Raw genomic sequence first — 16,857 nt, 5'->3', positions numbered from 1 at the left:
TAATGCTACTGAGCGGAAATGCCAAAATGAAAAATGTAACAGTCCCTACATCCTACAGTGATGCTGCAGTTGCTAAAGTGAGATTTTCAACTTTAAAGACCAAAAAAATCCCCCTTCTGATGATGTGATTAAGAACTACAACTAAAAAACTTTGGGATAGATTTTTTGGGGTGGGTTGTTTTTAAAAACAAAGACAGATAACTAATGTTACTACTAGGGAACTGGACATATTATTGCAAGCATTGAAATGCAGTGATTCTCTATGAATTATCACAGAGAGAATTATTCAAATGACAGAACTAACTTGTCAAATGAGAAGAACAAAAAACCAAAAGGTAAAATTAGCAAGATAGCTTAGTGTGGCATCTTTTCTCTGACCGAAAGGGTGAAAACCTTTTGTGCTGAAGACAGATAAGCTGTTTTCTTTATGATGTCTTCAATGACCGAGGTAAGAGTTATACGAATGCTACCTTAGTTGTATTTATTTATTTATTTATTCATTGTCGGTCAGAATTGGTTGGATGTATTTATGTAATGCATGCTAGGTTTTGTGAATTCTGTCAAACCACTGAGTCTGATGGATACAATGATGCAATACAGAAGACTTCATAACACAGCAAATAATACATTAAGCACTTTTTAAAATAAAGGCTCCTCAGTTGTCCTCAGTCTTGGCTTGGAAATGATTCTGGAAATAAACTTTAATTGTTATACGAACTTCACATTACATGAAACTTCTTCAAATTTTAAATAGGTTCTTCATTTACTCTTATTTACAAAGATGGTTAATTAGAGAACCATCCATTACAATGTTCTTTGGGGAACCAGACATGGTTCTTCCATAGCTCCAAAGAACCTTTTTTGGCACCTTCATTTTCAAGAGTGTATGGAAAAAGGGGAGTTGAGATTAAGCAGGTTAAGGGGTGAACTGTCTGTGATAGTGGGTGTGGGGGTGGGTGTGAAGGTGAAGCTAGTAGCTGGGAACAGGAGCGTATCAGTATCTCTTTCCTCAGCAGGCACAAACGTTTCCTCACATTGCCCTTTTCTGGGTTGCTCAGCCATGTTTGGGCTGTTTATTTGAACAAAATGTCATTCTGGGGTTCCATGTGGAACTGCTATATCCTTCATTTTTTTTTGGTCTGTTTGATTTAATGTAAATAAATAAATAAATAAATACAGCAAGAGCTGTCCACATCGAGCTTTAGCTGCAGACTACGTTTTAAGGTCTTTACAGTTTCCTAAAGGTTTTCTTTCCAGGCTGGTGGGGGGACCGGCTTTGTGTAAGTTGGCACGGGTCCACCGCGCCGTCTTCATAGAGTTGTAGAAACAGCCAGAGTCTGTCCAGCACCCTAAAAGGGCCACTTGTTTGTTGCCTTTGAGCATGACTCCTGTTAATACGAGCCGCTTAAGCACTTGCCACTTCTGTGCAAAGTCTCCTAAAACCTCAACATTAAAAACACAGATTGTTTTTGACTTAAGAAAGACCTTGGAGTCAAGTTTCCACTGAATGCACAGATTCCCTGCCCCTTCAGCAATATACAACACAGCAGCAATGGGGCTGAAAGCCAGGCACACACCTAGACTTTTCATACTCTCCGTTTGTGTAAAATTGCTGAATTACGGTCAAAGTGGAAGCATTTGTTATGGTTACATGGAAGAAAATACCTCGGCAGTTCCCAAGATTGGAGCAACTAGTGATACTGCTGAAGCATTTCTTTTCCTACGCCTGGTTTTCCAGCTTCTTTTGTAATGTAAATGAAAACACAGGCTAGCTTTGTCTTTGCTCTCATTTTATGGGCTAGTGGCGATGCTGTTTGTGTTAAACCAACACAATTATGGATGGGCTGCATCATCGCCTTCCTTGAATTACTGCAGCTTGTGTAAAATGTCTGCTGACAGCACACTATGTTGGCATTAATTAGCTCGTTATTCAGTAAACGCAGCAGCCGCTCCATGAGCTTTTGGTGCCTCTGGTTCATGATGAACTCATTCGACACTGCACTGGCTGAAGCTCATATTTGAAAACATTTTTATGGTGTAATGATGATTTTTGACATTGTAATATTAAACCCAAATGAAGTTATCCCTGTTTTACCAAGAATATGTAAACCAAAGCAAAAAGTTACAAAGTCTGTGGTAAAATTGCAATTCATTAGTAAAAGAGGAGCATGGTGTTTGTCTTATGTCTCTTCTCTCGTATCCAGTGACGTAACTACAGGGGTGGGCAGGGGAATGGGTCGCACTGCAGCCCATTGTGAAGGGGAGTCTGCAGCAAGTGGCCCCTTCAGGCTCAGGCCACCCATTGGGTGTACTGGGTGATTTTCCAGGCCGGTACTCTGACCTGTCGGTTGGACGGTCCAGGCCAGATAAAAATGAAGTCAACTAGAGCACCACACAGCCACGTCCATGAAAATGTGAACAAATTCTCTCCACCTACCCCAGCACTCACATGATTGGTCTTCTTAAAGCACATACCCAGTTTACACATAATGAACAGCATTAATTTAGAAAAAAGTCATAAAACTAGCTAGCAAGCTAGCTTAGTCAGGTAGCCTACAGCATTGCGGTTAGTGTTCACAACTTGACAATGAAAAAAGAGGAGACAAAGGAGGAATGAGGGGGCAAAAGCAAGTCAGAATAACTTATTCAGCAAGACAGCAACAGGTCAGTCTTTAGCCTCCTCTACCCACCTGACCACTCCAGTTAGCTAGCTGGCTATTGATCTCTCTACCACTGACCAACATGATCTTGGTTATTGATTTTCAGACTCTAGCTAACTTATTTCATTCACAATTGCACATTCGGCATTAACTTACAAAAACAGCCCAGGTTCTGCTTCCTAACATATCCATTTGACAAGTGATTACAAACAGAACCCAACAGAACCGTCTTTGACCACATACAACACTTCCGTGCATGTAAATGTACATTTGTAGTCAGTGTGTTATTCTATAGCAGCGCTCTGCTACATGATGCTACGAGATGCTGCACGTCCAGCATGCGGTCACTCACCACAGCAAAGTTGATGCTAGCTTTAATGACAACAAAATGTTTGGTTTAACAATTCTTCTTCGGGAAATGCTCTTCTTTAGTTTGGTAATGCAGTCTTCTACACATTAATTAAGATCTTATTCATCTCTAGTTAGTTAAGAATACCAAAGACAGAAGCTCACTGATTGTGGGTGAAGCAGCTAAACACTGACCTTTCCCTGAATCTGTATTTAAGCATCTAACAGACAGCATGATGCAAAAATAAGTTAAGGACCCCTTACAAATTTGATTTTAAAACAAGGTTAATTAGGGGATCCTCGACCCCCCATGACTCCCTGTATATTGCAACTTGTTTGTAGTTTCTGCTCAGGGTGATCAAAGATATCACTGTGCTTTAGGTTCATATGTCCAAGTATTTAAAATATTGTATGGAATGAAGCATAATTTACACTGGAATGGTTAAGTGACAGCTGATTATGGTACTGTTGTCATGTATGAGTCTTGTAGTAAGCTATTTGGTGTCTCATGATACATTCATGTAGTAAATGATCTGTAAAGCCATTTATATGGGGGGCAATGGTTATTAGTTCCAAAAACACTAACATTAGTATACATACAAATGAACAAACAAGAAATCTATTGTGATTTGATGTGTGTTAATTAAACCATTTCCCAAAGCTTTCCTCAATTAATTCTGGTATTTACAGATATCATCCAGTACCTATTTTATCTAATAAATTCTTCAGTAAACTAACACAGTTGTGCTGCTGATGGAATCGAACAACTCCATGCCATGTCAGGAACGAAAACTGTGTTCTTCTAACAATATTCATCTAAACTGCACAACAAATAACTTCACTTTCAAACAATATATAGCAAACCAAATAGGTAGTCTAACAAACATGTAACATTAGATGCTAAGGGGTGGAGTGGCATGCCTTAAGCGTATCAACTTGTTTGAGATATAACAACAGAATAAACATGTGTATTATGTTTTCAGTTTGAAATTGAAAGTAATTTTCTTGTAGGGGGCCCATTAGTGTTTTTGCATTGGGGCCCATAACGTCCTAGTCACGACACTGCTCATATCACCAGCCTTTAAAAGTTGGCAGGCTCACTCTTGAGAAGGAATGCAATTGTCTTTTGGCTAGATATCGTTCTTGTGACATCAGGGACTTTAAAGAGATGTCAAATTGATGGACTGATTGCATCAAACTTATTCATTGTGCCAGAAAAAAAAAAGAAAAAAACAAAAGCTCCCACAAATTGCACATCACTGAAAGCCTGGCCACACCAACTCATTACTTACTCCAATTCCTTCCATTTTGGTTGATTACATAGGCCATTTCATTATACTATAATTTGATTGAACTTTAAAGGTAGCCATTACTTCAGTGGCTTTTAAAAGATATACAATTGCTAGGAATTATTATTTACTTTTGTCATAGTAGTTTTAGTTTGATGTAAACATGACATTATGCTTCGATGCCTGATCTTAGGCGACTAATGGGCTTGTAAGTGTATTAGAAGCCAACCTTTCAGTTAAACCACCAACTCATCCCAATTTACTGCCTGAAAAGGAAGCAATCATTTACTACTATGATTTCTTGGCATGTGTTATACAACTGAAACTTGAAACTAGTCTAAATTTGCCTACATTGCAAAAAAAGTATAATAATGGCAAGTGAAACCATCTTAAATCAAGTAAATATATCTAATATTCCTCATTATGAGACTATTCTATGAACATTAGGACCATGTTTGTTAGTCCTCCTGGTGACCCACAACATTGCAAGGTTTCAATCATGCATTGATTCATCACACCTGATCAAGCTCATCAGTTATGAGTATGGAGCCTTTCATGAGCTGGATCAGGTATGATGGGACAGAGAATTTTTGAAACTATACAGTGACTGTGTGGCACAAGGTGAAGGATTAGGAAACGCAGCATTAGAAGGTTATTCAACCTACTTTTAGACATGTTTACCCATGTTTAGAGATCTCTCTAATTTAATCATGGCAAATGGAAGATCTCACCATATTACACATCACTACCAAGCTGGAGGGGCTAATGCTAGCATGTTCCCCCGTCCAAGACACCATCGCATTTTGTTGTTGAAAAGGAGACGGCCATACTACCAAATAAAGAAATTTCAATAGTGCTTAAAATTGTCTGTCATGGAATAAGTTGACTAGATCAAAAAGGCCAAATTAGGTTGAGTAATCTTACAGTATTCTTACAACAATCTCATACCTAAAAATATTAGAAACATTTTATGGCCAAAAGTATGTGGACACTTGACCACGACACCTATATGAGCTTGTTGGACCTCCCATTCCAAAACCATGGGGATAACAGCCTACATTCTTCTGGGATGGCTTTCCATAATATTGTAGAGTGTGTCTGTAAGAAGTTGTGATCATTGAATCAAAAGAGCATTTATGAGGTCAAGCATTGATATTATACAAAAAGGCCAAATATGTTCAGTGGGGTTGAGTTCAGTGCTCTGCGCAGGCCATTGGAGTTCCTCCACACCAAACTCATCAAACCAAGTCTTTATGGACCTCGCTTTGTGCACAGTCATGCTGGAACAGGAAAGGGACTTCACAAACTGTTTCCATAAATTTGGAAGCATATGATTGTATACAATGTCTTTGTATGCTGCAGCATAAACATCATCCTTCACAGAAACTAAGTGGCCTGACCCAAACCCTGAAAAACAGCCTGAGGCAATTATCCCTCCTCCACCAAACTTTACTGTACTATGTATTCTGGTAGGTAGTGTTCTCAGGGTGTCCGGCCAAATCCAGATTCATCGATCAGATTGCCAGATAGTCAGTTGATGCTTGGCATTGTGCACAGTGATCTCAGGGTTGTGTGCAGCTGCTCGACCATGAAATCCCAACACACAGTTCTCATGCTGATGTTCCTATCAGAGGCAGTTTGGAACTCAGAGGATATGCGATATTTACGCCCTGCATGTTTCATCGCTCTGGGAGTTTGGGAACACTCTGGGAGTTTATGTGGTCTGCTACTTTGTGGCTGAGCTGTTGTTGTTCTCAGACACTAAAATTTCCCAAAAATAGCACTTACAGTTGACTGGGGCAGATCTAACAGTGCAGAAATTTCAGCTATTGAGTATGACTCATTCTACTGCCACGTTGTGTCTGCTATGGAAATTTCATGGCTATGTGTTTGATTTTATATACTTAATTGATGTGGCTAAAACACCTGAAGACAATAATAAGGATGTCCACATACTTTTGGCCATGTAGTGTATATGGACTATATTTAAAATGATTTAACTTTAAATTTATATTATTTTGGTTGTGCTTTCTACAGTCAACCAGAGGAAGATGGACCCCCTTTTGAGTTTTGGTTCCTCTCAAGGTTGGGGCCTGGACCCAGATTTCTGTAAAGTTGCTTTGCAACAACCTCCAGTGTAAGAACTGCTATACAAACAAAGTTGTTAATTATATCAGTGTAAATTATGCCTAAATTTTGAACACCTTTATGTCTAGGCTTAAAATTATTCAGCAACTGCTATGAGAGAGAAGGAATTGAAGTGTTGGTGCACATATTAGGGATAAAGAGATCATTCTTCTGTATCTAATCCTCTTTTATAAAAGTGAAAGGAATTTCCAATTCCACCTGAAGTCAAGGTCACAGCTTCTTTCCTCTATATACTGTCAAAAGAGCACTGACAAATCCGATCTACAGTAAGCACAGAAGGAAAACTACTAGATAGCACTGCCCATCTTTCACTTTTTTTGCCAGAAAGCAATTGGCCTGGTTCTTATAAGTACATGCTGCATTCCTGTGGGGACCCCTTTTCATCAAAACTGTTTTGCTCATTCTCATGCTGTTCCAGAAAGCAGAGTAAAGGCTGTCTAGCTGAACAGTAGGAAATTTTACTGCCGCGGCTGCTGTTCACAGTCACATCTCAGGTTTCTTAAGAGCTCGTGTATCATAATAATGTGTTCTAAAGAGCCCCTGGATGGTCAGGAAAGGGCCAGGGTTCTCTGGGTGAAATGGAGGTAGTGGCAAGAGCAGAGGACAAACTTGTCATTTTTTCTGAGCACATCTTCAACTTGGCTGTCGCATGGCCTGCAAAGAACACGGTGTTCCCCAGGCCAGGGTACGCTGGCAGTACCAGAGAGGAGCATAAACCTGTACATCAAGGAGAAACAGACACAGGTTGCTTTCATTCACTGCCCCACTTTAAGGATTAAAAGGACAAGAGTCATGGAAGCAACAACAGGGGAAAATGAATAAAAAAGTTCTTGCTCTGTAACAGGCAAAAAAGATACATATTCAGTTTACTTTTATAACTCTATGTTAGAAAACAGGCAGTGGGTAGCGCCTCACAGCAAAAAGGCCTGGGTTTGATTCCCTGGCTGGGTGACCAGGGTCCTTTCTGTGTGGAGTTGGCATGTTCTCCCTGTCCTGTCTCTCAGAGGGGCTTCCTTCCACAGTCCAAAGACATGCAGTCAGGCCTAGATGCTAAACTGGCCCTAGGTGTGAGCGTGTGAATGTGTATGTCTATCTGCCCTGTGATGGATTGGCAACCTGTCTAGGATGTTTCCTGCCTTCTGCCCAATGACCGCTGGGATAGGATCCAGCGCCCCCAATAACCCAGGAGGAAAAGTGGCTTAGAAAGTGTATGTGTTAGGTAACATACATGTAAATAGTTCTGATAAGTTCAAATTCTGAGATATTGCAAACCTTGTCAAGCACTTGAATATGGCTACGACCTCCAACAACACTTTGCTCAGATAGTACATACGTGTCAACAGAACATGAGAAAATGTATGCGTCACACTGTGCATGTACCAAGTGATTTTATTCCAGCACTGTAAATGAGCTTGTAGGCAAACTCATCAGATCAGTCAATCTAGTTAAATTGTTAATCAATATAAAAAGTAGGCCAAAAAACAAACGTATTAGTTTAGTGTGCTATACTATGAAAATGCAAAAATGAAGAACATGGTATTTCAAAGTAATTGGCAGCTTTAAGAAGTTTTTACTAACTATAATGTACATTGTGTTACCTATGTATAAGTTACTCCCAAGTGGTGTAACCATCTATGTTTTGGCCTTTTTGTCAGAAGATTGTGTTCGACATCCTTTCATGACTAGGAGTCGTCCCTCACTCTGGGTAGGATGGCTTTCCCTCTTCCCCATCACAAAGCATGATGCAAGTCATTGCGGATATCTGTAAGATGATATAAAAGAATTGGCAGTTAGCACTCTCCTCCAAGCGTGTTGAGTCTGCCAATGAGGTTGTGTTAGCAGCAGTCTAAAAGATGCAGTGGTACTTTATGTGTGTCAGAGGAAGCATGTGCTAGCCTTCCCCCTCCCAGCTTGGGTACAGAGGACTGCATGTCTATAATAAGTTAGCTTCTTATATGGCCATAGTTTTTATTGTTACAGAAACATTGTGGCACAATGGTCATGACTGTGTTTCTGAATGATAGCACATACAGTCCCGGGTAATATTAGGTAATCCTTTTAGAGTTTAGTATCATTCCCAGAACACTTAGCTCATTCTCCTTCCGAATGGTTTCGCATTTTCCGATGCGCGCTCAGAGCCAGTGTTACCGCTGTATATACCAGCTCTGTGTAGAATGATGTGTAGAATGATGACATTGGCCCTGAGTGCTTATGCAGTGAGGCCAGTGCCTGGCTGCCACCGGTTCTGCTAGCTGACCTGAGGGAGCAGGGCTCGAGATGTTCCCACCACAGTGAGGCGGAAGTGTCACTGTCACACACAGAAACACATCCTGACTGGCCCACATCCGTCCGTCCTCCGCGGAGCAAAGGACACGGCTCTGTGAAGTGGGAACATCTAATGCCCCCGGAGAGAAGAGTTATGTAAAGGACTGAAATATTCATCTGTCCACATGAGAGCGTTTTTTGCTTCCATCACCTGAGAGCTCAAGCACCTCTGTAATCTAGGTCAGAACAGAGAGAGTGGACAACGGTCAAAATCAGAAAATCAACCCACTTTGTCACATATTAACACCTCCAAAGGTCACACAGGAGTAGAAACTGTGACATCATTTCACTCTGGATGTACCAGGTGATAATGCTGTGTGGTGATTGATCATTAAATCTGTAGCTTGTGCCACTAATGCATAAAACAATTGGCTATTTTCAGGGTTTTCATTTTAAAAGAATAAATAAAGCAGATTGGGAGATCCTGAAGACTTGTTATAGTTGGCACCCTATGTAAGGATGGTAGCGACATGGTAGCTAGTCGAGTAGGTTGCAATGATAATTAAGCTTGCTAGCAACATTTAAACAGCTGAAACCTCTGGATTTTCTTCTTAGCCTGCCAAACCTGATGCAGGTTTACACACAAAATTATTTGTACCCCTTAAAATCTCAGGTTTATTAAGTACAAAGGCATATTATTCCATAACTACAGGGACATCAATGCAAACTGGCTGAGCTATTCTTAGGGTATAGAAGTGTATAAAGAAACTTTAGGCCCACCAGCAGGCCCTGGCCATGTAAGGGGTCAAATGAAATTTGGGTATTTTGACAAAACCTAAGCTGTGTATGTCAGGCAGTTAGGTTTCCTAAGCCCAAAAGAGAGATAGTTATAAGCTGTGGCAGATTCCTTTTTTTTTTTATTTTGTTTTTAAAGAAAAAAGCACTTTAGGTTCCTTGGTTGGTTGTCTTGGTGGTATTTGAGGGTTTTGTTATTGAGTGGAGTGTATTGTAATTGCTGTTTTTAACCAGGTTTGCCACTCCTGGCGCCACACTCAGCATCCATGCCATGATTCAGAACCGAAATGGAAAGCAAATCAACTCTAGCTAAATAACCCAAAAAGAATCCGCGCTTGCCCAACTTACTGAGGTGCACTCTAGAGTTCCCACTCAAACCTGTGATTTTCTCCGGAAGGCGACAAATGAAAACATAGCGGTAAATCGAGTGGCTGTCATCGTTGGGATGAATTGCAGGTTATCCGCAGGCTGCCCCTCCCTGTTGACGAGTACACCGCATGCTAAGTATTACTACAGGAACGTGTGTTTTATCATTCAGTATATCATGGAAAAAAACAATGTTCAGTCGTGAAGGTGTGGCCCACTGTTTGCTCTTTTCTTCCTCTCGTTGAGGTCGGCTGCGACCGCTAGAGGAGTCACCGTTCTACACCCATTATTCACATACTACTATTCTGTGATAATAGAGTGTACATCTGTTGTATATTGATTTAGTATCCTGGTGGTTCCGTGGTCTACTGTCGCCCATAGTCAGCGTGGTGTGTATGGCACCATTGGCTGTAGTTGGGCCTCTTTAGCGCTTTTTTGGCCGAATGAGCATGTTGAATCAGCGTTGGTATTGTTGAGAAAGGGCAAATGAGGAGAGAAACAATAGCAAGAAAAGAAAGCAATGCAAGAAAGCAGCACTCTCAAGAGGGCACAAAGAGAAAAGCTTCATTTTTCAATGCCAATGTAAGTAGCAAAGTATTAGCACTAGGAATGGACATTTTAACCATTTTTGCTTGTCATATCATATCGTATTCCCAAAAAGAAAAGTATTATATTGTTATGAATAAACACAGATACGTGAAAGCTCTGGAGGTGCTTTGATAACACACTGACATAAAGCATGGGATTTTCAGTCATGTCATGAACTTTTCATTTTTTTGTCATCTAATTATGAATATGCAACTATGCATTTTAATTCATTTAATATTTTTCTTCTGAGTGGCCTTTTTACCCACCTGGCACTGTTAATGGTGGTTTACTTCTACTTTTATACACTAAGTTACCTTAAACATGAACATTTGAAGCTTATAATACATTCAAACAATATAGTCTTTACTTTGGATGCTGCAGTTTTACAGTTTCAGACTATTGCTATATCCTGCTATAGAGAGTTGCTGTCTGTTGTGTAGCCAAGTTAAGTCAATGCATATTGACCATCAGCCATAGTCTTTGCAGTGTGTTCGAGTGCAAGTTTTCGCAGGAAATGAGAGGCGATGGTAAGCTAATGGAAGGCAATCGAAAGTTGGACATAGTTGGCACAAGTTCTCAAATGTTGGCTTGGTGTGTCCTGGGCCTAAATATGAGCATTTGTGTTCTTTATTGAACATAATTGAACTCTAAAGAAACATCCATGGAAAGGTTCTTCTCTGGCATCACTTCAAATAACGCTTTCTGGCACATTTATTTTTAAGTATTTACATGAAACAAAACACAGTGATGTAATCAATAAAACGTGTTGTTCATGTTACTGCACTGAAGTTGTGTCTGAGTAGGGTTATTAAGATGTCTGCAACAAGTATGCGAGGAAGGCCGATGCACCAACCGCAAGCCAAGCCATATGGGAGCCGTGCGCAAGAAGCGGCGAGCAGAGAGGAAGCTTTGCCCCGCAGAGAAGGAATTTCCAGGAACTGGTCGTGACCAAGTCGGCCTCATTTATCAACTTTCCTCCCCAAAGGCACGGCTGTGATTGACTGGCCTGGTCATGACATAAAGCAGAATACAGTCAGCGCTTCCACAAAAGCACCACACACACACACCCACACACACTTCTTCTCTGTCTATACCACGCACAGGCACCGCAGGCATCCCCAGCGGAGAGCATGTTCCTGTAAATCATGCAAAGCCGCTTTATCTGGGTGTACACCGCAGCTTCTCTGTGGACTTGTGGAGATAATAACTGTGGTGATGTTTGAGGTCTGGGAAATTAGCAGTAGGTCTCAATAATGGTCATTTCTGGAATGACCACGGGGGCGTACACGGTAGTTACAGAAGTGAGTTTGTGAAATAAAAGAGTTTGATGCACAGTACTGTGCGAACAACACATTTAATAAAACCAAGGCTGATTTCATCTTCATAGTAACTTTTTTGGCGAAGCAAAGAGGTGTGTTTTTGCAAATGTGATAACAATTTCTCATTGCTTTCAATGGATCCATACTTTTTCAAAACAGTTAACACAGATCTCACAGAAGTTCATTGCATAACTGTGTTGAACGTTGTGTAGACATGGATAAAGGAGACTGTAGACAAGTATCAGGTGAGTAATAGGTAACAAATAAGACTGTCTTTATATACTAGAGGTCTGCATGGCGGGACCTGCCACAGTATTTTGCGGTGTGGGACTAATTTTCAGTGTTGTGTGCAGGAATGAGCGGGAAACCAGCCCACAAACAGGTGGTAGCGGGACGAAATATCCATTAAGAGAAATTGCGCATATTAAAAAATAGCCTAAATAAAGTAGAATGATCACTAAATTATATATTTGAACAATATAAAATGATAACAGTAAAACAGTTAAAATGAATGAGGTCATTCTAAAGAGTTGTGAAGCAAATGATCACGTGAACAACACGCAAACTCATAGCTTACAGAGGCAGCAGAGCCTCCAGTCTGACGGCCACAGCTGCCCAATCCAGCAAAATACCCAAAATAAGCATTCTGTGTTGTAATTCCTGCTTTGTGTTTACTGGGAATAAATGTTGTTTGGTGAAGTTACTTCATAGTGAACCTGATGACCATGACTGCCATGTTAGTTCAGTGGAGGATAATGTATTTGTGAATAGACTGTGTCAGATATTGGGTTTCAGTACTCCCTGACGGAACTGCCCTGGCAGAGGTAACGCTTTATTTGGATAGTCCACTTTAGATGCTTTGTAGATACTTAATTTACTTTCAAGTTACATTCAACTCAATATCTACTAAATTGACCATGATTGTCTTTAACTCTAAACCTGACTCTAATCCTAACCCTAACCTTAATCTCAACCCGAAACCTAAACCCAACACTCACCCTGGTTTGAGGCCTATCCCTGGTCCAAATCCTAAAACTAAACCCACCACTGCATAGAACCAACAAATAGTTTGTTAACATTTTGAACATCTGTAGATAATCTATACTAGCCAAATAAAGTGAGACCTCTTGCCAAAATGTTTCAGTTGCGGGCGGGAGCGGGACAAATGATTCCAATTTTGAAATCTTGTGGGAGAACACTCCTGCGCAGACCTCTATTATATACTACTGACTACCAGAGATACTGTGTCAGGAGGTTTGAGACAGTATTTGTCAGCAGAGGGATGTGTTACAGGTGAGTCTGTTATCATATGAAGGTGATGTACAGTTTTTCTTGATTGCTAAAACTGATCAACTTAATCTTCATTATCACTTTCTTAGCAAAGCAGAAGTATCAAGTGTGCGTGTTAACGTGTTCTCATTGCCTTCATTCATTCTTTAGATACTATTACAGAACAATTAACAGATTTCACAAAAACACACAAATATATTGAATAACTATAAAACACAATGAAAATATTTACTTACAGATTATAGAAAATAATCTTATCGTTATATATACCTGCAGCACCCATGTGAACTACACAGTGCACAATCATTAACTCGTCAATCAATTATCATCAGTTGGTGTTGTAAGCATGGATAAAGAAAGTGTCTACCACATAAGGAATAGGTAAGACTGTCACTAAATAATACTGACCTGCATTTTGTGTTTTTTGGTTGTTTAGTGAGTGAGTGAAAGAATTTACTCTTCTGAAATGTCCCAGCTTGCTTTTGTGGGATGTGTTTAATGTTTAGGGTTAGATTATTTTGCAAATAAAGTGTGTCATTTTAACCAGCAAGGCTCTGTTTAGTATGATGTGTTTACTGTTTTGAGAACATGACTTCTGAATGGACAACAGTGTTCAGGCAACCAAGAAAACCTGCATACAGTGTCAGAAATTGTACAATGGATGCTACAGTGTGCCAACATACGTTTGGGTTAGATTCATCTTCCACCGTCCACCTCTTATGAACAAGCTCTGACCAATGACATAGCCCATAATTAATTTGTCTGAATTTTACTGGAAACCAAATCCAAACCCGAGGCCTTGTCTATTCAGGAGAAAATAATAGATTTCATGCTGTGACATTCTTACACTTTGGCACTTTCTAAAAATATTTACAGTAAAGTATCAGCAGATAATACAGCTATGAAGTCAAAGCTGACAGTAACAGGAAAAAACGGCAACTGTTTTAAACAGCATGGCTTACACAAAGATCTCCAAAAACCCCTGAATTACAGGTGGCTGATTATCTTTAGACTAGTTATGTGTACAGTACATTACACAGGACGTTATCAGCAAGTGGATTATGGCTGTGGAACACAGAGTCATCACTCCAGCCCTTCAATGTAAACAGTCTTCTTGTGTTTTGATTGCTGTGATCCACAAAAGCTGGAAAGTCTGGGAAGTCTGAGAAAATCTAGAAAGAAAGACATGGCAGGTTTTTACATATGCTATCGATTTAGACACAACTCATGATCCATTAACACGGTGATGTACATAGTTCTTTCCCTCATAAAATGTATAAATGGCACTAATGATTTGTATTTGGATATATTTAAAATGTCTGCTCTGTACAACCAAAACTCACAAGCAAAGTATTTGATAATGCCTTTCCTATCAATATAAACCATTCCTGATGCCATGAGAAATACTGTTTCTAATACAAATATGAAGGACAAATATTTTGGTGGTGGTGACAGACAAATTTATTAGCTATAAATTTACAATTAAATATGCCTTACGCTTTGAAGATCAAGCCCATGCCAATAATGGTTTGCCAGCAAATGTGAATACCAAATAAAGCCATAGAGACACTATTCATTCGATTACAAACATATCGTGCAACACCAATTCTTTCCATCCATTCATCATAGTCTGTTGCATTGGCCTGAATACAGGGTTTTTCCACATCTCCCCAAGCATGCATTGATCTTGTCCTTAGAGGGAACACCTTGAATTTGGAATGAAAGCCTGTGGCCCTCTATTGGAGCAAATACAATCGATGTCAGAACATGCATCACTCACCGCTTGGCTGATGGTTATCTTATGAAAGCTGGGTACAGTAAACACCAGGTGGAAATTCCCTTTCCACTCTGACGAAACTACACACACACTCGCATACACACACTCACACATTTGATTTCGGAGAAAATGAACATGATCCCTCGTCACGGCCAAAGGTACTTTTATTAGGAAGGTCTTCAAAAGGAGGGAGGTGCGTCCTTTCATTCATACTAATCTTTTAGTTTATCTGTATTTCTGAAACAACTTAGCACTGATGATTCCCTCTGAAATCCTAACCATCTACTGACATTGCACTCTTCAGTAATAGCAGACAATATACTTTCTGAAGTTCTGCATCATTAGCTTATTAGGCTTTGTTCCGCAAACAGAGGCTTCTCAATATTATCCTCATCTAACAAGGCTTGCTTTAAAACAATATGATTTCTAACATATTCTGCTTTTGCAGTGAAAAATATTTTACGTGACAGCACATATTTTCACACATGGCACAGAAGCCATTATTTTATGGTGGGGATGCAGAAAGGAGCAATGCATACACTGCAAAGATGAAACATAAAGCAGGCCTAGCAAAGCAGATTCGGCGTTTTCTGCTTTTGTTCCACTTTTGACACAAAGGCCTCAATAATCAGAGCAGAAAGACTACATAAAAATCATCAGCCCAAGTGTGTGTCTCATAGACAGACAGACACACAGACAGACAGACAAACAGACAGACAGACAGACAGACAGACAGACAGACTGCAGTGTATGGAAGGTACAATGTAAATAAACTTGCCTTGCCTTTAAAAACCCTGTGTTTAGGCATCATTGAGAAAAAGGAACCAGGGATTTGAAGGTAAAGAGGGTTACCAAATAAGCAATAGTACACCCCTATTAACAGAAACAAAGCTTTGATTAACACAACGTTTATTTCAAAACCAGAAACATTAATGGTGCTTTAATAAAAATAAAACAAATTCAGCTCTTTTATATGATTCCACTACTCCCTGGAATAAATTTGCAATTCTGAAAGATCTCCAAATCGCTAACTTTGCCTGTCCCACTAAAAAACTGACCAAAACACGTTTTCAGCGCTGGACTTGGAGTACTTACACCCAAAGACAAATAAAATATGATTTAACAGAAAGTTTAAACCTCTCAGAACTCGGTTCAGGAGTTCAACAGTAGAACCAGCCTAGAGCAGACAGAACAAAGCATGAAACCAGGGTTATGACCAAAGATGCAAAGAAGTCAAATAGCTTGATACAATAGTTTGATACAAACATGCTGGTGGCTGGTACAAAGTACAGAATCCTCCACTGAAGGTCTCCTGAAAGTTTAGGAAGTGGGGGGCCTTGTACTGGAGCCTCCCTGAAGACCACAAACCCAGAGATGAGATTTACACTTAGAGTCACATCTCCCTTTCAAATCATTGACACAAACAGATTTTACACAGCTCTGATACAAAGCAGGTTCTGAAGTGCTCTAAGGGAGAGAAGTTTCCCCTCATTATTTCTAATATTCTGGAAAGGAAACACAATCCAAAAGATAATATAGAAGTTATAAAAGACAAAAGACATGCGGAAAAGGAGGTTTTCAGTGTGCTAAGACAGACAGAGAGATAGATTTAGTGTTTGGTTCATTGCTCTCAGACGTGGAGGTGTAACAGGGTAACTCTGGCAAGGAGACAGGCAGGATCAATTCAAATGAACTATCCTGCATTTCCTGATTGAGGAAGAGGGGGGCAGAGAGGAAAGGGAGCGAATGTACGTCATGATGATGTCACCGGCCGTCTGTAGAGACATCTATTAATCTTAAAGGAAGACTTGTGCTGCGGTCACTAATTTACTCTGGTCAGCAGATACAGGCAGGTGGAGCCTGGCCTGGTCTAAATCACTCTCTATCTGTAGTCTCTATGGCTGATGTATTTTAATGTGGGTTTCATGGAGATGCATTAAGAAACCACTGAATGTAATTCCCTGATTAAATAAGTGAACAGTGAAAAGTGAGACCTAAGTCTGCCTGGTGAA

Source organism: Colossoma macropomum, unplaced genomic scaffold (genome assembly GCF_904425465.1).
Source record: "Colossoma macropomum unplaced genomic scaffold, Colossoma_macropomum, whole genome shotgun sequence".
Taxonomy (NCBI): domain Eukaryota; kingdom Metazoa; phylum Chordata; class Actinopteri; order Characiformes; family Serrasalmidae; genus Colossoma; species Colossoma macropomum.
Note: the sequence above shows the minus strand (reverse complement) of the source record.